General features: G+C 43.6%; 1 protein-coding gene and 1 long non-coding RNA gene across 7 annotated transcripts in view; both read right to left on the bottom strand.

The window, feature by feature from the left end:
- Positions 1 to 21,403, bottom strand: part of LOC134541497 (dnaJ homolog subfamily C member 17-like) — a 210,725-nt gene that overhangs the window by 88,573 nt on the left and 100,749 nt on the right. The gene's annotated exons all lie outside the window — the stretch shown is intronic.
- LOC134541498 (uncharacterized) lies at positions 1,326 to 8,591 on the bottom strand. The gene is made up of 2 exons (XR_010076646.1): positions 8,517 to 8,591; positions 1,326 to 1,529 (listed from the first exon to the last, which is right to left on the bottom strand). It is a non-coding gene; the product is annotated as an uncharacterized LOC134541498 (long non-coding RNA).

The raw sequence follows: 21,403 nt of genomic DNA, 5'->3' as shown, positions 1-21,403 counted from the left end.
CTAATTTTTGTAGAGTATAAATACACCTGTTGTCGGACCCGGGAAGCCTTCAGTTACCTCCAGTTCCTCGCGCGCACCAGTCATATACTGAGGCGGTAATGTTTGCTTGTTGTGCGAGCAAAATAAAGATCTTGTCGGCCATCTTAGCATATGGTAAAGTGCGCACGCTTGCGGCACTGGATAAGGAGACGGAGTTGCCGTACTTACCTAAAGAGTTTCTCCTGGTCTACGCCCCTCATGAGATAAGATACGTCTACAAGTTCCTGCCGGTGTACCTACAGCAAGACCCAGACATTCAAGATTGTTCGCCGTGCACCGAGTGCGTCAGAAGAAGCTCCAGCGTCCCCGACACACCGCACATGAAGTCATGGTGCAAGAAGCGGCGAGATGCGTGCAGGCAGCAGCAGCAGCAGCCTAGATCCTGAGCGTTGTGCCGCAGACATAATCTAGGTGCCTCTCCAGCCTCGTCGTACGTGTAACTGTGAGTAATGACAAAATGACACTCTTTCTTGTCAACGTCCAGTGTCTTACGTCCCAAAAGGGACCCGTAGTGAAGCAACTGTCAGTGATGTCAATTATTGGAGGTGAAGAAACCAGGACCTACGAATACATCTTTAAACCTCCTTGCGACTGGTCGGAATTGGACAGATTCTCTCAACGCGAGAACCGTCGACTAACCTATGAAGTGAACGGGCTCTCGTGGAATGACGGTGATGTGGACTATGACCAACTTGTGTCTGTGCTGTCGGACCTCGTCGAGCCGGAGGACGACGTTGTTTACGTCCGTGGTAATGAACATAAACATATTGTGAGTGATTTGTGCAGTGGCAAAGTAATTGATCTTCGTAAACAAGGCAACTGTCCTGGCTTCAACAAACTGTTAAATATGTACGGAAACCAAATTGAAAATTGCGATAAATTTTATAATGGTTTTCACTGTGCACATTGTAATAGCCAGTTACTGAAGCTGTGGCTCTATGAACATCCTTATTACTACAGTGAAGATTAAATATATTTCTGATATTTGAAAATGTTTCCTATGTAAATGTCTGTTGTGTGTGTGTAGAACTGGCGAATTTTATTTGAAAATAAAAAATGATTACCATTGTATTTGTTTTATTCTTTTTTTCACCTTTAATATGGTTTTTTGTGAAGTAAAGACTCTTAATTCCAAGTTTCAACAATAAACTTAAGTATGCAAAAAAAAAAAAAATAATCATTTTACTCTTTTTGCAGCAATGTATGTTCTCAATCATACATTATAAATTTTTTCTCATCAAGAAAAAAAAACCAAGGTATTAGTACTATAGAAATAAAACACAAAGTTAAAAATTTTTATAGTTACATATATATTGTAGTTAATATATATATATATACATTTTTTTTTTTTAATTTCATGTGTGAGAGTGTAGATTCGCAGATCTTTCTGTCAGCAGGCCACGCTCGTCCCAACGTCTCTCCATCTCCATCCCACTGGCTCCCTCTCCTCCTCACGTCGAATATCTCTCTCCATCGTAGCAACTGCTCACCTGCTAAATACTTAAATATAATATTAGTCACTCAAACAAAAAAGCTTGCATCGCAGCTCTCTGTGTTCGGAACAGGCTGGAGACCGACACCGCTAAACAGTCTAGTCACGCACAAGTACCTTGCCTCCATATGCAATATACATACATCACACATGTAGTCAAGTACTTATGAACAACGTCTCTATTTAGCCGTGGCCCATTACAACGATGCAAGCCTACCAGAAAGATCTACCATATTGACACAAAGCACGTGCTTAAATTTAACAATGTCACATACAAACACTGAAATTGCCCAGTCACAACGACGTATCAACACCGAAATCTTGTATAACATAGACAGTGGAACCCAGCGGCGTAACAGTCCATCGTTGACACCATTGGCATGAAACCATCGATTTAAGGAGCCCATCGACGCATAAAATTGCATATAAACACTTAAAACGCATCGGTGTAAAAACACATCAGTGTAAAAAAATATATGTATTGCACCAAAAACTACGTAGGTGCATAAAACCAAACTAACCAACCAACCACCATCCAGCCAACCAAAAAAGTAGCATCACAAACAACGAGGATGCAAAACACCACCACTTCCATCCCAACCAACCAACCAACCAACCAAAAAACGTAGCACCTCAAATCAACATAGGTGCATAAAACCACCACTTCCAACCCAACCAACCAACCAAAAAAACGTAGCATCGCAAACAACGAGGATGCATAAAACCACCACTTCCATCCCAACCAACCAACCAATAAAGTAGCATCACAAACAACGAGGATGCAAAACACCACCACTACCATCCCAACCAACCAACCAAAAAACGTAGCATCACAAACAACGAGGATGCAAAACACCACCACTTCCATCCCAACCAACCAACCAAAAAAGTAGCACCACAAATTAACGTAGGTGCAAAACACCACCACTTCCATCCCAACCAACCAACCAATAAAGTAGCATCACAAACAACGAAGATGCAAAACACCACCACTTCCATCCCAACCAACCAACCAAAAAAGTAGCATCACAAACAACGAGGATGCAAAACACCACCACTTCCATCCCAACCAACCAACCAAAAAACGTAGCACCACAAATTAACGTAGGTGAAAAACACCACCACTTCCATCCCAACCAACCAACCAATAAAGTAGCATCGCAAACAACGTGGATGCAAAACACCACCACTTCCAACCCAACCAACCAACCAAGAGAGTAGCATCGCAATCAACGATGATGCATAAAACCACCACTTCCATCCCAACCAACCAATAAAGTAGCATCGCAAACCACGAGGATGCAAAACACCACTTCCATCCCAACCAACCAACCAATAAAGTAGCATCACAAACAACGAGGATGCAAAACACCATCACTTCCATCCCAACCGACCAACCAATAAAGTAGCATCACAAACAACGAGGATGCAAAACACCACCACTTCCATCCCAACCAACCAACCAAAAAAGTAGCATCGCAAACAACGAGGATGCATAAAACCACCACTTCTATCCCAACCAACCAACCAAAAAAAGGAGCACCACATATTAACATAGGTGCAAGACACCACCACTTCCATCCCAACCAACCAACCAAAAAACGTAGCATCGCAAACAACGAGGATGCAAAACACCACCACTTCCATCCCAACCAACCAACCAAAAAACGTAGCACCACAAATTAACGTAGGTGCAAAACACCACCACTTCCATCCCAACCAACCAACCAAAAAACGTAGCACCACAAATTAACGTAGGTGCAAAACACCACCACTTCCATCCCAACCAACCAACCAAAAAACGTAGCACCACAAATTAATGTAGGTGCAAAACACCACCACTTCCATCCCAACCATCCAACCAAAAAACATAGCACCACAAATTAACGTAGGTGAAAAACACCACCACTTCCATCCCAACCAACCAACCAAAAAAGTAGCATCGCAAACAAGGAGGATGCATTAAACCACCACTTCCATCACAACCAACCAACCAAAAAAGTAGCATCGCAAACAACGAGAATGCATAAAACCACCACTTCCATCCCAACCAACCAACCAATAAAGTAGCACCACAAACAACGAGGATGCAAAACACCAACACTACCATCCCAACCAACCAACCAAAAAAGTAGCATCACAAACAACGAGGATGCAAAACACCACCACTTCCAACCCATCCAACCAACAAACATAGCACCACAAATCAACGTAGATGCATAAAACCACCACTTCCATACCAACCAACCAACCAAAAAAGTAGCATCGCAAACAACGAGGATGCATAAAACCACAACTTCCATCTCAACCAACTAACCAAAAAAGTAGCATCGCAAACAACGAGGATGCATAAAACCACCACTTCTATCCCAACCAACCAACCAATAAAGTAGCACCACAAACAACGAGGATGCAAAACACCAACACTACCATCCCAACCAACCAACCAAAAAAGTAGCATCGCAAACAACGAGGATGCAAAACACCACCACTTCCAACCCATCCAACCAACCAAGAATAAACGGTGCACCAAAAAACAACGTAGGTGCAGAAAACCAACCACCATCCAACAAACCAAAAACATAGCACCACAAACAACGTAGGTGCATATCCACAACGAAGAAAAGCATTGCACCACAAACAACGATGCAAAGATCAAACAACGAACAATCCGACGTTGCATAATCCACCGACGAAGGCTATGTACACCTAATCAACAGAGACATGGGTGGCTACCTTGTGGCATCACTAGCGCCATACTCGTAAAATATCAGTAGGTATTCCTGACGGACCCTGTCGGCTACTGTATCGGTCCGGGGGTCCTCAAAGTCCACACCATGCTTCACCCCATCAGTGAATCCTACACGAAACGTACGAGCACAGTCACCAGTTTCAACATTTCATGTTATAAGTTCACTTTTTTTTTCTTTGTAAAAAAAATATTGTACTATTTTGCAGACATATTTATCATGTATAACTATTGAGCTACAATAGCATTATCCATTGTACCCATATGGTAACGTATGAATTCCGTCATCGCATATTATGCGTTTATCGTCGTGCCAACTAAGTGCCAATTTATTCATAGTTTCTGTGTACAATACCATTTGGTGTGACCTTATGGACCGGACTTGCGCACGCTTTGTTGTGTGGTGTTCCAGGACTTCAAGAAAATCTTCAAACGTAATTTTGTTCTTCACCACACATTTCTGAATTCCTTTAGCTCTCTTGGATATATTATCGTTATATTTATATGTATATAATTTTGCTCTGAGGCCGACAAACTCCTCCATCGCCACCCCATTGCACTCATCTTTGAATTTGCCCACCACCTTTTTATTGGTGGGCGAGTAGCAGGGGTGGTCAATGGGATACGCGCTCGTGTCAAACACGCTCATGAGCGCAGAGTCGTCGGCCAGGTCCTGGTAAAAGTTGTGCGTCTTGATTTCATAGATGAAACTGTCCGTGTCCATGTACGCCAGCGTGATGTTGTCCTTATATTTTACCTTCATTATGTCGTAATGGAAATTGTACATGAGCGTTTTGGACAACTCCAGGACGGCTAAACCAGCATATACAGGGCGGTCAAAGAGGATACTCTCATGCTGGAGTTTGATCAGAGCCAAGTTTTCATCGAGAACTGTCCTGTCCTGGAACGCTGGCTATGCCACAACTTTCCGCAGCCTCTTCTCGCTGCATACGAGTTCCATCCTCTGCCTCTTCCTCTTTTGCTCTAATAGTTTACCAAAACATGCATTGTTTGCCACTTAAAAAATTCTTTTTCGAATTCATTGGAAGCATTCTGCCTCATAATCGTATTTTTTATAATGAAGGGCTTCATCCACGCACGCTGCTCAAATTCCAGAACTCGGTGTACTTTTGTGATTCGCAGTCCGTGCTGGAGAGCCTGCTTCAGGTTTCTATAATGCACTATGTAATTACTCTTTTTCTCGAGCGTCGTCATTAATTTAGGCTGACGCGAGCCGGGCGGGCACTTGTTGACGGGCAGGAACGGCAGGTCTTTGTGCTCGTCATGCAGGGCGGATGGGTACTCAACATCCACTTGTAGGATGTAACCCATCCGCCCCTCGTCCGGTATGGTCATGACGTCAATGTCCGTGCCCGCCCACCTGAAGCCGCTGGCGGGAAGAGGCAGGGACATGGCCCATCCATAGAGGTTGTTGGCGTCCAGCTACATGACGTGGGTTGATGACTGGCTGGGATCGTAGGTGCGGGGAAGGCAGACATTGTTGGCCTTACAGTGGCGCTTGACCACTTGAGCAACCCCGCCCCTGATCCCAGTTTCGACGAACATGTGCATGTCGTATTCTGTCATCAACTCCAGCTGTACCTTTGTATGCTTTAGCATAGCGTCGAACGTGAACTCTAGCGCGCTGACATAGTGGCTGCAGTCGATGCCGTAGGTCTTGAGGCAGAGCTGTCGAAAGTTTTCAAACACATCCGTCAGCAGCAGCACGTCCATCTTGAGGTAGACGTAGCTGTATTCACCCAGGGTCACGCAGCCGAACTCGCTCCACACTGCCTGCGCATGTCTGTATTCTGCATCGCTGATATGGCTGACATTTAATATATTGTAAAACTCCTCTTTCGCAGGCAGTTGTGGCTCGTCAAGTTTTTCCCAGCAGGTCACGTAGTCGTAGGGGAACACACCTTTTCTTGTTACAAGATTCAATTCATTTTGGGTGAAGAATTTTTATGTTTCAACGAATTTGTCGGCTGGCAGGTACGACGCGAGGGACGCCAAACTTCGTGCCATGAACCTGAATGTATCGATAAACTGTACGGAGAATTTGTTACCTAGATTCTTAGAGAATGTAATCATTTTCTCTTGCGTGTGGGGAATAATAAATATTTCCTTGTTGTCGTAGCCCAGTTTCTTGATTATAAACTTTTCATCATAACCCAGGTTGTGGAAGTACACAAAAAGCTTCTTGGGCCGCCTGCGCAGGAGATTGCAGCTGTTGCAGGCGGCACCAAGGTATTTACCACTAAAATGGTCGTGGTCCTTTACTTTGATGTTGTAGGCCGTGAATGACTTTTTACAGTAGCAGCACTGATGGGCTGCGACGAAGCTGACATATTCTTGAGTCGTCAGCAACGTCATTGACAGGCTCGTCTCGTATATGTCCTTAACCTTTTTACCAATGTCAACAATGGTCTCCACGAATTTTGCCTCAGCATCGGGACCCCTGTACAGAATCGGCTCTTGCGGCAGCGAGGTGGTGAGTGTGGCTGGGATCACATCATTATCCACCTTGACATATATACAATAACTAAAGGCTTCGTGCTTCTGGTAGGCCTGTGTGCTCGATTGCTGGGGGTTCGGCTGGCATGATGAGATGGGCACGAGCATTGCCTCAAAGTCTGCATAAACGACGATGGGCATCTTTGACATGTGGTGGAAGTTTTTAAATTCTAGGACAGGTGGCTTGCCATTCTTGTCAGCTTTAGGCATCTCGACACGCACAGGAGCATGGGTGCTGCAGAATTTCTTGTGCGCGTCGAGACACTGCTGCCCTGTCAGTCCTGAAACTCGGTGCTGATCATCGTAGTACGTAAAACATCTCTTGCAGACATGTATATTCGCATGATGGGCGGTGATTTGGGGCCTGACGAGTCTTGAGAAATTTTTTATGTAACAAAAGTGCGAGTTCTTATCTTCGAACGTTACCAACAGGAGGTCGAAATGGTGTTGCTTTTCCTCCTTCCCCACACGCACTGGCGCGATCTTGTCGTTCTCATCGATGATGTAGATGTTGACAGACACTTCGAGATTGTTCCTCTCAAACACTTTGATTTGGTGGAGGAGGGTGGGGAACTCCAGTCCTGAAAAATCAAATTTACCTTGAAGCTCAAGGTATCGATGGTCGACTCGGTTGACATGTTCCCCCTCCACGTACCGCGCCAGTATGGCACACTTGAAACACTCGTTATCTTCCAGGTTCATGGGATTTATGCATGCTTTCCTGTTCTTGATTGTGGATGGTAGATCAATGTAGGAGGAGACTCGCAGTGGTACTAACTTGTTGAAACGTAGCTGAATTTTCTTTACTGAAGACAGAGTCCACCCCGAGCCTTTACTTACATATTCATCTTCCTCCCTACATATTTTCTCAATACATTCCGTTACTGCCTCTTCAATGTCGCTCTCTTCATAGATAGGTATATTCTTTGTCTTGAATGCCCTCTTGTCTACACCTTCATCGAAGGGAGCGGGCTTGGCATAATCACATTCAAGCCATACATTGAACTTTACTGGGCCATTTTCACGTACTTCCTGGGAAATGTGATCGATCAAATTATTTTTCATTTCGCCCAGGTACGTGCAAATATCTTTGGTCGCACCATTGTTGACTGCCACTATTGTTTTCAAATTTCTGCAGAACGCACTCTCCGCCTCAACAAACCCGGAACCGCCTGCCCCCAAGTCAACCTGAGCCTGGTCAGGCGCTTGCGCCTCCAAGTCTCGCTGTGCCTGGTCGGGCACACTCGCCACGTATTGCGGGCGAGTGCTGGGGCCGGGCTGTTGCAGGCCAGAGGACTCGTCCGTACGCCGTCTCTTAGCGGCCTGAGGAGTCAGGCCCTTGCACGTCTAAATGTGTGTCAGTAAATTATCTTTACGTGTGAATTCGCCCTGGCACTTTATGCATTTATAGCTCATACGACCAGGATTGAACAGGCACTGGCTCTTTTCGTGGCGTCTGGCATCATAGCTATGTTTGAAATGTTGCCCGCAGTGAATGCACCTCGAGCCTGAGCTGTGCTCGACGGTGCCCTCACATGTTCTAATGTGGCGGGCCAAACTGTCTTTGCGGCTTATTGTCTTGCCACAAGTATGACATTGGCTGGTGGTAGTACAGTCGGGATTCGCCTGGCACGCACGCTCATGCCGTCTGGCACTGCGGCTAGCAGTAAAAACTTTGCCACAGTATGCACACCCATTCCCTGGTGACGGTGCACATACCTGAGATGACACAAGCTGGCTGGTCCCCGAGGTCGTAGGCTAGACGGCTCCCGTGGTCGAGGGCTGGCCGGCTGCCACGGGAACCCCAGTCAAAGTCCTCTTCATGTTGATGGAGTCTGTAACATGAGCAGATAAATTATAGTAATATACTTTATTTAATTTTTTTCGTCTTAAAATTTTGAAACTGAAGTATTGAATGATTAAGGTTTATATGTTTGTGATTTTCATGTTAATTTAATTTTTTATTTGCCAAGCATAATTAAAAAAATAAAAATTTCAAGCATAAAGGCATTCGCGCGCACAAACTCTAACACACAGACATGTACATGTATACAAGCAAAAGTTGAAATTTAAAAAAAAAATTCAACTCACCAGACGAAAACAGGAACGGCTCTGGGTGCACTGCACGCACGTACAACGAGGAGGGCTGGAACGTCGTGCAGCACACGCTGGTCGCAGGAACCTGTAGCACAGAAAAGGAACCCCCTTGCTAAGTATGCTCACGTCTTACTTTTTAAAGACAGCGCAAAGACACTGATGTCAATATTTTATGTTTTATGTACTGACCGGAAACGTGGCAGAACCGTACGGAACTCCAGAGGGTAGACTGGCTTTCTCCAAGCGGATCACACTCGAAAGTAGCTCGACGCAGGGAGAAGCACTGAATACAGTAAGTCCTCTATTTACGTCGTACCGATTTACGTCGTTTCGGATTAACGTCGCTAATGTTTGAGTACTCATGTTTCAATTTAAGTTGTCGCCGATTCACAATAACGTCGTTTACAATGACCGTAAATCTTTATTTTAACCAAAACACCGTATACAATTCGTTTATAATTCTTTGTTTCCTTCGGTAGTTAATTTATGCTATGTAGCATAAGCTACACGTTCACCGCCTTATCTTATCATACATCATGAGGGACGCTTCCTGCTCTCCGCTGCTCTCTGCGCGGTGATGCAATACTACCAGCCTGCCCGCTCGGCCACCCACGTATCTCGCACGTAGAAGTGTTATCTACTTCCCGCAACGACACAGCATTTTCTCCTACCCCTTTTCGTCCAACTCCTTGGCACTTCAGTCGCTATGATATCATTGAGTTGGCCGGAGTTTTAAACGTGCCGTTGTTACGTAAAATGAAATAATTTATATTGTTTGCAACGTAAATTTAAAGTAGTGTTTCTCATGAAAAATATTTTACATTTATTTTTATTAGAATTATTCCCGTACGAAAATTGTAAGAATTGCGCCGCGCTATTGTATAACCTCTTTTAGGTGTTTATTACTTCATGTGATTATTTTAAATCAAGGGCTCTCAATGTTTGTCATACTTATAGTACTTTTATTGTATGTATGCATTTCTTTTGACTTTGTTCTTACCAGCCTCCTAAAGAAAACCGTTGTTTTCTCCTGCGAATGACTCAAAGTAAAATCTGTGTAGCGCTAAACCACTTTGTATCCTTACACTTTAAATGCATTATGCGTTTATATTACGTACAGTATGTACTATATATCTGTTTTTATATTTCAATCAATAAAGGTAATAAAGCAGCTGGTTAAATAACCATTCTATAAAGCTGAGAAGCACTAGTTGGACTTGTTTCCCACGCTGTCGGTTGTCATTTGCTGATAAAATTGCCCGTTGTCACGTCTGTATGCCAGCGCTTCCGGCCGACCTTGGGCCGTGGCCGGCCGGTGGCATGAAACATGGCTCATTTTGCGTCGTTTCTATTTACATCGCGGTTTTCAGGAACGTAACCCCGACGTAAACCGAGGACTTACTGTACCAGCAACACATATATACTATGATAAGTAATTGTAGCAGTAATGAAAATGGTCGTGTTATGCGTCGTCGGATAGGTAGCGTGTGCTAATTTCCTTACTTTTTTTTTCATTTGGCAGTAAAAAATTATAAGTTACTGTTATTAATATTGGTAAATTCTTGTAAAAAAATCGTAAACTTTAAATGTAACATTACCAAGACTCCATTTATCAAAATACCATCATTATTATTTTTTTGCCACTGTGATTAATAATATAAACTACTAGTGTAATCATTTAGCACGTCAGGGATTTCGAGCGCGCCATGCGACACGCGTAGGAATTACGTCAGCTGGTGGCCACAGATGCAGCGTACGGACGCGAGCGCTCCGTGTACGGGGAGAGGGGTTGGAGGGAGGGAGGGAGGGAGGGAGGGAGGGAGAGCGCGCGATTCCCCCACCCGCGCAAGCCACCATTTCATCACGACAACTCAAGCTGCACGGAGCTCCTGCCAGTCCTCTATCCCTCTCTTACGTCATCCATCTTGTTTCAAGCTAAGTCGTACGTGCATTAATAAGAACAAACATGTATGCTAGGAAAAAATGTTATTTTAAAATAAAACAAATACTGAAACTGATAACACTAATAATTTCGACACGGAAAAAAGTAATTTAGGTTGCTAACACTTTTTCATTAAACACAAACGTGAATCTATCCTACTTTACACGCTTCGGAACTAACGTGACAAGTAGTGTATTTTAATCATACATAGCCGTGAACCTAATTACACGTTACAAATTCAGCCGATGTAAATTTCATTTCAAAGATGTCAACTGTAAAACTAATAACCCGAATAGATTTCGTACACTGACACTAATCTCGCTGCAATGATTACATTTACAATCAAATAATATTCTTTTCAGACGTAATTCCAAGATGACTACTACGTTTAATTCTTGTTTGCACATCGAAACTCGTGAGCCGAGAAAGGAACGCGCACGCAAGACATTTTTTTTTCTCCCGCGTCCTTGCCCCTCTACCCAGCTGCGCGGGAGGTGCGGTGACATGTACTAGCTGGCTCAGCAGCGGTCTTCACTACAGCTGCTACACACACTGGGTGAAGGACGCAGCGGGTACACAGGTAAGAGAGACTGGAGAAATTTCAAAGCTTAAAATCTACGGAAAAAATTTCTCAAAGTTGAGAAAATTTACTGAAAAATTTACAAAGTTAAAAATTTACGGAAAAAAATTTCAAAGTTGAAAAAATGTACGGAAAAAATTTTAAAAGTTGAAAATCTGCGGAAAAAATTTCAAAGTTGAAAATTTAGGGTGAAGTTGTACTTACCAAGCTGCTGGAGTTGTAGAAATGGAAGGAGTCGCAACGAAGCTCGAACTGGAACATGCGGTGACGGCGGCCAGACCAAAAGTGAAGCCCCCGACGTCTCACACGACAATTTATAGGTAAATTCCCCCCTTGGTCACAGGCTCAAGCCAATCAGGTTCCGCGAAAACTGCAGCATGGTCAGCACTATTTTTGAATTATTGGGAGGGATGAGGGAAAAGTGGGAGGAGCGAATGTGGCGGAAATCAGGAGGGGGACGGGAAATGTTGCCTGTTTGGTGGGGGGATACTCACTAGCCAATCAGAATCATTCAGCTCCTGGCAGCTGGAAGAGTCGCCACGTGAATTGCTATGCTCCAGAAGAAATAATTACCAACTTATTGAAAATTGATATATTATGACACATGATATTTTCATCACTTTCATATTTAAATAATTTACTGAAAAATAATAAATACATTTTTTTCTAATTCTTCAACACTTATTATTTTTTTTAACCAAATTTTACTAACTTGTAGGTATTTTAATGAGAACTTCGTGCTACGTATAGATTTATTTATATGAAAGGACAAAGTAAATAAAAACACGATATTAAAATTATGTACTCTATTTTTTATTTATTTCAAAACATCTAACAAGGCGGAGAGTACAGAACACAGGGCGCTACGAATGGTTTTTACAGAATCAAATTCGTAAAAGTCCGTAGCATTATCACTGTAGATCTGCGGCGTAACGAAGCTCAGTCCTCGTTTCTTGATGCTGCGACGACGTGTCCTAGTCTTGGGTTTGGAAGCCTTGAGTTCAGGTCTGGACAGGTCGCTGCGCTTCAAAGCCGTGAGTTTGGACGGGTCGCTGCGTCTCGTAGACATGTGTTTGGACTGTTCACTGCAGTCCAGGGTGCCGGGAACGATACCGCTACAGTCTTCTGGCGTGCAGTCGGATGCGTGTAGAGTCTTGTGGAGAATTTCTTCTGTGCTGCACGGAAGTACGGTTGTCGGTCTGAGGTTAAACACGACGCACGTATCCGGACCGGTACAGTTTATTTGTAGTTGCGATGGTTCGTAACTGCGTGGTGAATGAGCCATTTAAAAATGCAATACTCCACCGTAACAGATTTCCGTATAAGTACGTAAATTTTCTTCTTCATCCAGGAAACTATATTCGACACAGTTGAAGTCTGGTTTAACGCTCAGGTACTCTGTTTCCGGCTGGAATGGCGTCATCATCGTGTCCGAACGTAAACTGATTGATAGAGCTCGATTTTCGAACTATTTATAGAAAAAAAAAATAATAATCATATGTGCCACTATTAAAAAAAAAATCGGGTTTGCCAATATTAAAAATATAAAAAAAATTATTCGCACTGTTGCGAGTGCCATTTCTGCATTAGCTGCGAGTTTGAACAGGCACAGACATGTTCGAACTTGTCGTTTGGTTGCTTAGCTTCGTACATTGAACAGAGTTTACGTAGGGAAGGACAGCCTTATTCATCCTGCAAATCTACGATTTCAACAGTTCCGTCGTCACATAGATCTCGTAGCCATTTCTTCTGTTCAGGTCCGGCAACGTATATTATTTTGTTTTGGACTAGTAAATCTTGAAGTGTGTTTTTCAATTGGTGGTATGAGATTATTCCTTCGTCCCACTCTAGTCCGTGATAATACTTACATAGCCAATCGTTCGAGCGTTTACTTTTTTCGTCTAGTAGTTTCCACGGATAAGGAGGTCGGAAGGTGCGGGTTCGAGTCTTGTCTCCGGAGGTGACGGCAATTTCCTTGAGAACAAAGCCATTTTGGCTCTGGAAACCTTGCAGGTTGCAGTACATCTTGTCGCCAACTGATGATGAAATGATGCATGCAGTCGTATTTATATCTAGCTGAATATTTTCACAAGACCTGAAAACGCATCGTAAGTAATTACTCTGTCGTGTAGGATCAGACAGAACGCCGTTGTGAGTGGCGGTACGTCATTTTTCGTGGAGATTTCCAATCGACAATCAATCATTGAAGTACGAATCGATTCGTCTTGTTTGCTCACATCAAATACGATTAGCGGAGCCAATGTTTTGTAGGTGTCTGGACTCAGGATTGGGTGCGATTCCCGTCCGTGGTACGAAGATTGGAACTGCGTGTACATGTGATATGGCAAGGAAATACCGACATTTTCGAAATCAATGTTCATGTCCACGTACGGGTAGCTTTCGCTGTTTAAAAATAATTTTACATTTTCCATAAAACAGTGGTCAAACACCGACCTGTCGGCTTGGAAGTTCATTTGTCTGTCTGTTTGCAAAGCTAATATTATAGATCTTAGTTTTTCTGTACTGCTCGACGTTTTGACGACCCAGTGATTGCGTCTGTTCTGGGTCAGTAAGGGGCAAGTTACGAGATTCCAGCTCCTGAAAGCAATTTCGGCCATCTTGTCTTTTTTGACGTAACTTAATAGTCTGAGCCTTTCTTTCGTGCTGACGGTTATGTGTGGAACAAACCACTCGGTGCTCGTGACGGAGACTGCGACCGGCTGGGGGTCGTTTCCGGGTGCTCCCTCGACGGCATTCAGGTGCGTTGTCGCTAGAATTAACACAAGTTCTTGGCGGGCTTGAATCAATATTTTCTTGTAATCCTCCGCGAAGCCGAGAAGCATCGAAAGCGGTATGCTAACTTCGAATTTACCGGATTCATAAATGGGAATTTTGAAATCGGGGTCCATTCCAAAACCCGCGATTTTGGTCACGCTCAGGTCATTCAGTGTTAGAGACAGGTAATTTTTCAACGTGGCAGTAATGCCCAAGTCCCACGATTCGTCGATCGCAATATTATTCAATTCGAAAATAATTCATTCGAATAACTGCAATATTCCGTTTCGTCCGAAATACGCAGTTGTGGGATGTGATCCGTCCGCCTTTGTCAGCGTGCCTCTTATACGAATAAACGACTGGCATGGTAGAGTATAAACGTCTTGTTTCTGTACCGGAATGCGTATTTCCCTACCGGGCATATACGGCCCTTGGAGGTAGGGTGCGTAGCAGTGGTATTCAAATTTATTTACCTCGTCGCTAAACTGAGCTTTTTCTGACACGTTTAAATAATCTTCCATGCTTGTGAACTTTGTAGCCTAAACTGCGGAGATACTTTACGTTAATAGGTGTTAGCGCAGCGCGGCCTCGCAACAGACTGGTCCTGGGTTCGTGTCGCTTCTTTGATTTATAGGCCTTGAAAATCAGTCCCATCGCTTCAAGTGTAAACGTAGTGTGATTTCTTCGTTTCTAAAATTTACTAGTTTATCGTTTTGATCGACAATGTTGACTACCACTTCGTGTACTGTTTTGGCGAGCACAGGGGCGTAAATGATACTTTTCGGTACTTCGACCAGTTTATATCCAGGCGGGACCGTTGGCGAAAACTCGTGGAGCATGTTGATTAGTCTACCGTTGAGGTACGTTCCACTTGCCAAATTACAGTTTACACGTACTACTATCACAGGCATTATTTGTACGGGTAACGAGGAGACGTGCTAGGTCTTGGCTGCGTATATTTTCGGTTCGAATCTGAGCATAGAACCTATGGTCCTGGGTTTCGTAAAGTCGACATTTTCACTGCAAAAGAGTTCGCATTGTAGCGTGTTTGGATTATCTCGCAATTCGAAAATTGTGTTTGGAGTCAAAGCTTGCTTGATGTAATTCGTAATATCGATCAACTCGTACGCCCCGGTAGGTATGGAAATTTCCCAAGTTGATGTTCCATCGCTTTTCAAGAAGCACATTTTGCAGTTTTCTTCGTCAATGTTTGGTATAGCATTATACGTTTGAAAATCTGCGAGCCCGATGCTCCATTCTCCGTTCAAGTCCAGTGGCGGGTAGAATGTGGCTCGTAGCTGTGAGCTACGGCCTGACAATATCAGTGTTACGGACATGACTGATTTATTTTCGCTACTGTTCATTTATTTTATACTTAGGAATCTCAAGCACAAGTGACCGCAGTTTGTTTGATTAGGCTTCTGTTCCGTTTCGTAATTGTAGAACAATGTAGAGGACCGAGCCAGGTACCGCCTAAGTTCAGGCAAAGGTTTCAAATTACCGAAACTGTCGTAGTAAGTAGCTTTTTTCCAGACTTTATGTACGCCACCCAGTGCGTGCCGCGACCTGCCGACGTGTCTAAATTAATTATGGCACGTTCGTTGGTTTTTGGTTAGCTGGGTAAAGTGTCTCGCATAAACACGCAGCGGAAATTTGGTATTTTCAATTTGCGTGCGTACTTTATTAAATCTACGTTGGTGAGCGGACGTTTCAGCAAAGAACTTAGGATTTTCGTTTCTTTTTCATGCCTCGGCCTGATTTGTGAGGACGTAGGTACAGTCCTGCACCGTTTTTTTTACCCATGGCAATGGCTTCCATGCTTGCATTATGTCTACGTGCTTCCTCCAACTGCTTTCGCTGGTTCGTGGACGTATTCACGGACCTAGCAATGTTGGAATTGGCTGCTGCGATCCCGCCTAGTGCGCCTATAGCGGGCACCAGCAACGGTAAAAATCCCCCTTTTTTCTTATTGGATCTTTGTATTTTGCGTTTCTTGGTCTTGCGAGCTCAGGGTTTACGGGCACCCATTCCTAATTTGGTCTTTGCCTTCATGATTTTAGATACGCCCCAGGCCGCGATTTTTTCTCCTAGACCCGCCTGCGACGATTTACTAATATCTTCAGCTTCCTGTGCCAATGTCTCGTCAGCCCGGTGCCTGGATTCCAGATCCTTGCTGAGGTAATACACAATATCGTGCTGCTTGCACTTTTCGTCAAGAGAATTAATGCCCACGTCACCGCGAGCTAACCTTTTCGCTAGTTTAGTGCCGGGGCCGCAAAATCTGTAGCCGGGAATGTGTAGCTCAAATGGTAGATTGTTTATCAGCGAGTTTACGAGTCCTGCACCGATGTGTTTATTGTTCTTACCTCTTCGAGGCATTACATACAACTGACCTAAAATCAATAAATACGATTGTTCTTATAGGATGTTCGTCAGTAGCGATGGAGGTAGTCAAGCAAGAAGTGTGTTTGCCCGTGCGCATTACGCAAGACGATGAAACTAGCGGTCGCGAATCGCGACATGGTGTATTATTACCGTCCACCGTACGTTGCATCATAGCAGGGCCGTCAAACTGTGGCAAGACGTGCGTTCTACTGAGTTTACTGGAGGAAACAAACGGTCTTCGGTTCGAGAACGTTTACTTGTATTCCAAGTCGTTGCAACAGCCAAGTACCAGCGCTTGGCCACTGTTCTACGCTCGGTGGATGGTCTGGAGTATTTTCCGTTTAGCGATAATACCGATGTGGTGTCTACCGACGAAGCAAAGCCTAATTCCGTGTTTGTTTTCGACGATGTTGCTTGTGAGAAGCAGGGCATTATACAAGAGTACTTTTCCATGGGCAGGCACGCCAAGGTAGACTGCATATACCTGTGTCAGACGTACGGTAGAATACCCAAACATCTCCTACGAGATAATGCGAATGTTCTAGTTTTGTTTCGCATGGACGAACTTAATTTGCGTCACGCCTACGATGACCACGTAAACACCGACATGTCGTTTCAGGAATTCAAAGACATGTGTTCCTTGTGTTGGAAAGACGAGCACGGATTCCTAGTTATAGTCAAAGAGTGGACTCTATATAAGGGCAGGTACAGACAAGGTTTTGACCAGTTTATCGTCAAACATGAATCATAGCATTTCTAAATTCGGTCGTACCAGTCGAGCTCCAAGTACACAGCTATGCGCTGTGAACCATGATGCTGAAATACGTAAATACATTTCGCTACTTGGACCAAGAAATAAAACGTGCAAAAGACGAAATAATAGTGTACCTTGTAGTCATAGACCAGCGCGTAGAAGCCTCTGATTCACAAATTCGAGACATGATCAAAGTTTCAAATGCACAAAGGCGCGATGAGCTAAAGTCGCTTCTGTCCAAACTTAATTCGCGCCTGGTGTCTAAAGGTGTTTCGAAATAAACACTATGGATGTTAAAACCGATTTGGTTAAGCAACTGCATGATGTCATCGAAGCCATTCGCGCGAAATACCTGCTTGCCAAGCAGCACAGATTAAGCGACGAGGTTCGAAGAGAGGAAAAATTGAAACCCTTGATTGCCCGTCTGGATAGTTTCACATCCAGGCGAGGGGTCGTCGAAAACGAGAAACCAACTAAAATTGAAATAAAAGAAGAGCCGCAAACTACGTCCACGGGCAAACGAAAGCGGAGTCCACAATTAACAAATAATTCCATCGTTCTACTAGCGAAGACGAAGTTCAATCCGGTCGAATTCTTAGGAAGAAACCTCGAAATAAAAAAAGTGACGAAGTCGGTCCTCTCGCCAGCGAATACCTAGCTTCATCTGTGCCACGAAACAACGACGCGACGTATGGAGTGCATAAACGAGGTACTAGGTGGGTCCTTGGTTCGAAGGAAGTTCATTTCGTGTCCGACGATAATATTGAATGTGGAAAAGAGGTCATAAAACTTACTCGCGGATTATGTGAACTTTTGTTTCGTAAAAAACTGCGACGGTATTCTGAGATGGATTTGCGAAAATATAGAAGATTGCTAGAAGCTTCCAACGCTGTTTATGCAAAAAATGACCTGAAATCGAGTCGATTCAAAGATTATGAACATGTGAAATATCCTTTGATAGCTAGCTTTTTTTTAGATGTGAAAGGGTCCGGACTTTATAAACTCGACACGAATAGCAAAATTGATTTCCAGTTTTGGGACGACCCTAATGAATTAGTTGCTCGCCTTAAGACTGCTCCAGGCATCTCAGAGTGTGGGAAATAACGCACACACCAACGAAATCGTTTCCATTATAGAAGAATTACAGGAAGCTGGATACATACGATGAGTCGATCTGGAATTGCGCGCAAACTACACGCGCCTGCGAGACGTAATTATACGCAACGAAAAATCAAGATTAAAGGATACATACGATGAGTCGATCTGGTATTGCGCGCGAACTACACGCGCCTGCGAGACGTAATTATCCGCGACGAAAAATCAAGATTAAAGGATTGGACAATAATTGGCAGTCTGATCTGCTCGAAATGTGCAAATATTCACGTGTGAACAAGGGCTACAGGTACGTTCTCATAGTCATAGACACTTATTCAAAGTACCTGTGGGCTAGACCCTTAAAACGGAAAACTGCTGTGGAAGTTACGAGTGCTATGGCGGATATTTTGAAACAGAAACGAAGACCTTCGTTACTTCAGACGGACGACGGGAAAGAATTCTTCAATGCATCATTCAAGGCATTGATGAAAAAGTTTGACATCAATCACTACTGTACGTTTAGCGGTGTCAAAGCGTCAATGGCAGAACGAGTGATTCGTATGATGAAGAATAAACTGTATAGGAATTTTACAGCGAACGGGAAGTGGCTGAATTTACTTCCTAAACTTGTGCGGGAATACAATTCTACAGTGCATTCCACAACAAAATTAAAGCCGAAAGATGTCAAGAATAATCGACTGCTTCGAACTGTGTACTCCAAGACGAATATACTAGATTCTCGAAAGAAAAAAGCGAATATCGGCGACATTGTGCGAATTTCGAAGAATCGCGGAATTTTTCACAGACCTTACAAAGGGAATTGGACTGGTGAACTTTTTCGTGTATGTAGAATAAAAAATACGTATCCACGTACTTATTTTCTCGAGGATCTGAAGGGTAAACGTATAACAGGGGCGTTTTATGGAGAAGAGATTATGAAAACTAAATTTCCAGATACTTTTCTCGTTGAGAAAGTGTTAAAACGCAAGAGAGGTAGGGCCTTGATACGCTGGTTGCATCATGGACCAGAGTTTGACTCGTGGATTGATGTAAAAGATATATTGAAACATTAAAAAAATTTGTTTTGTGTAAATAAAATTTATGTGTAATAGTTTGTTAATATTTTTTGTAACTACAATTTGTGTGTAAATTAAATTTAGTGGAAATGTAATTTGAGTTTTTTAAATGTAAATTGTGTGCATGCTCGGAGCGGTGTCCTCTGCGCGGCGCTCTCTGCCGCGTCCAACGGAGGAATGAAGGTAGATTTCCCCCTCCATGCGGCCCTGGCGGAGGCGGGGCTTGGCGTCCTGATGTTGCATATTGCTGGCGGCGGATGTGAGCGCTTGCAAATTTTTTTTTTTTTCCCACCTCCCCTGCTCCACTCCCTCCTCGAGCTGGTACCTCGTCACGGACGAGCGATCTCTCGCCGCCTCTGTGCTGGCTTTTTGATAAATTATTCAGTGTCTAATCTGAAGGATTTTTCATTAAACTTGAAATATATATTTTTTAATATTGAAATTTTTTTTTAGAACATACTTGAAACTTTTTTTTTTTCGTAATACACCTGAATAATTTTAAAAAACAAATTGGAATTTTTTTCCAGTCATAATTACTAGTATGGAAAATAATACACATGGTACTTTTTTTTTTTAATTTTGGGATGGGGAAGATTATTTACTAATAACAACATACACGTAAATATATATTTTTTTATTTGTCACAACTCACCGACCAATACCACGGCCCGTACAGAGGAGAGATAAGATTATTATTACACAAAGGTTAAACACTCTAGCTGGTTCTCGCACACTGTTTCTGTACATGCTTTGCCGCGGAAAAGTTGGCTTCAAACAACAGCCGAGTTCTGGCCACGGAACACAGATGGCTACAACAGGGGGTGTCGAAACGTCTCCCCTGTGGCGAGTAGCCATAGATATTGCGACAATGTTTTATTCCGTTGCACTGTTCACTGTAATGTTGTTCGTATTCTGTTTTTCGTGAGTTTAAGAGTTCCTCTAGCGTACAGGGGAAACTTGCACTTGGATGACAAAGTTTTACGATGCATTTGAAATCGTCACAATCAAAGACCACCACGGGCATCACAGTCTTGATCGGATCGGACGAGTCATATTTTAGACGAAAGTGTGTCCCGTCCCGACATGACTCTAGGTATGTTATGGATGATACAAACACGTCCGTCGGGGCGCTGAAAAAGTATACTTTAAATTCAATGCACTGAAGTCCGACACGTACACGAACGTAATTTTCTTCGGTCATGTTGAAGATTGAGCACTTGTTTGTCTCGTATGGTCGAGGGTCCTGGCATACGTACATGGTACACGGAGAGATGTCCTCGTTGACGTCAGCTTCACCTCCGTCGTTCATCTCGAACACGTCTGGGGAGCTGGTCCGTTGTTCGATCCTCGTTGTGGAGCTTCGGGACTGCGTTGATGTATGTGTGTTGGGTGCGATCAGTTGCCATGGATCAGAGTCGTACGTTGCCCACAATGCTTCCGCAAAGTGTAAATCGTAGCGTGAGGGCCACAGCACGTCCAGAACACAGGGCGGAGCTAACGGCAGCCCCAAAGCCCTCCGACGACCATCGATGAAATCCTTGACTGACATGGTCGTTGGGGTACAACCGTAGTCGGTTCCTGCGGTCCACCTTCAGCAGTAGCAGAGATGATATAATTTTTTGTATGCTAGTACAGCGCTCTTCTTTCCTCGGATAATGATATTATTGTTGTGGATATAAAGTTGCAAACAAGTACATCTATCGGGTCCGGGTACAATGTATTTTCCTCGGCGTTGATTGCTGCCACGCTATGCCAAACACAGTCCATTTCGAAGCCGTCGTATCCTACCACGATCTCGTTGATTCATCTTGAGGATTAATTTGTAAAACTGGCGTCTCCCCGAACCGATCCGTGGCTTCCAGGATTTCCAGAGACTTGCACATGATTTTTTTTTTTTCGACT

The sequence above is a fragment of the Bacillus rossius genome (assembly GCF_032445375.1).
Source record: "Bacillus rossius redtenbacheri isolate Brsri chromosome 4 unlocalized genomic scaffold, Brsri_v3 Brsri_v3_scf4_1, whole genome shotgun sequence".
NCBI lineage: Eukaryota > Metazoa > Arthropoda > Insecta > Phasmatodea > Bacillidae > Bacillus > Bacillus rossius.
This window is presented reverse-complemented; position numbering and strand designations above follow the sequence as displayed.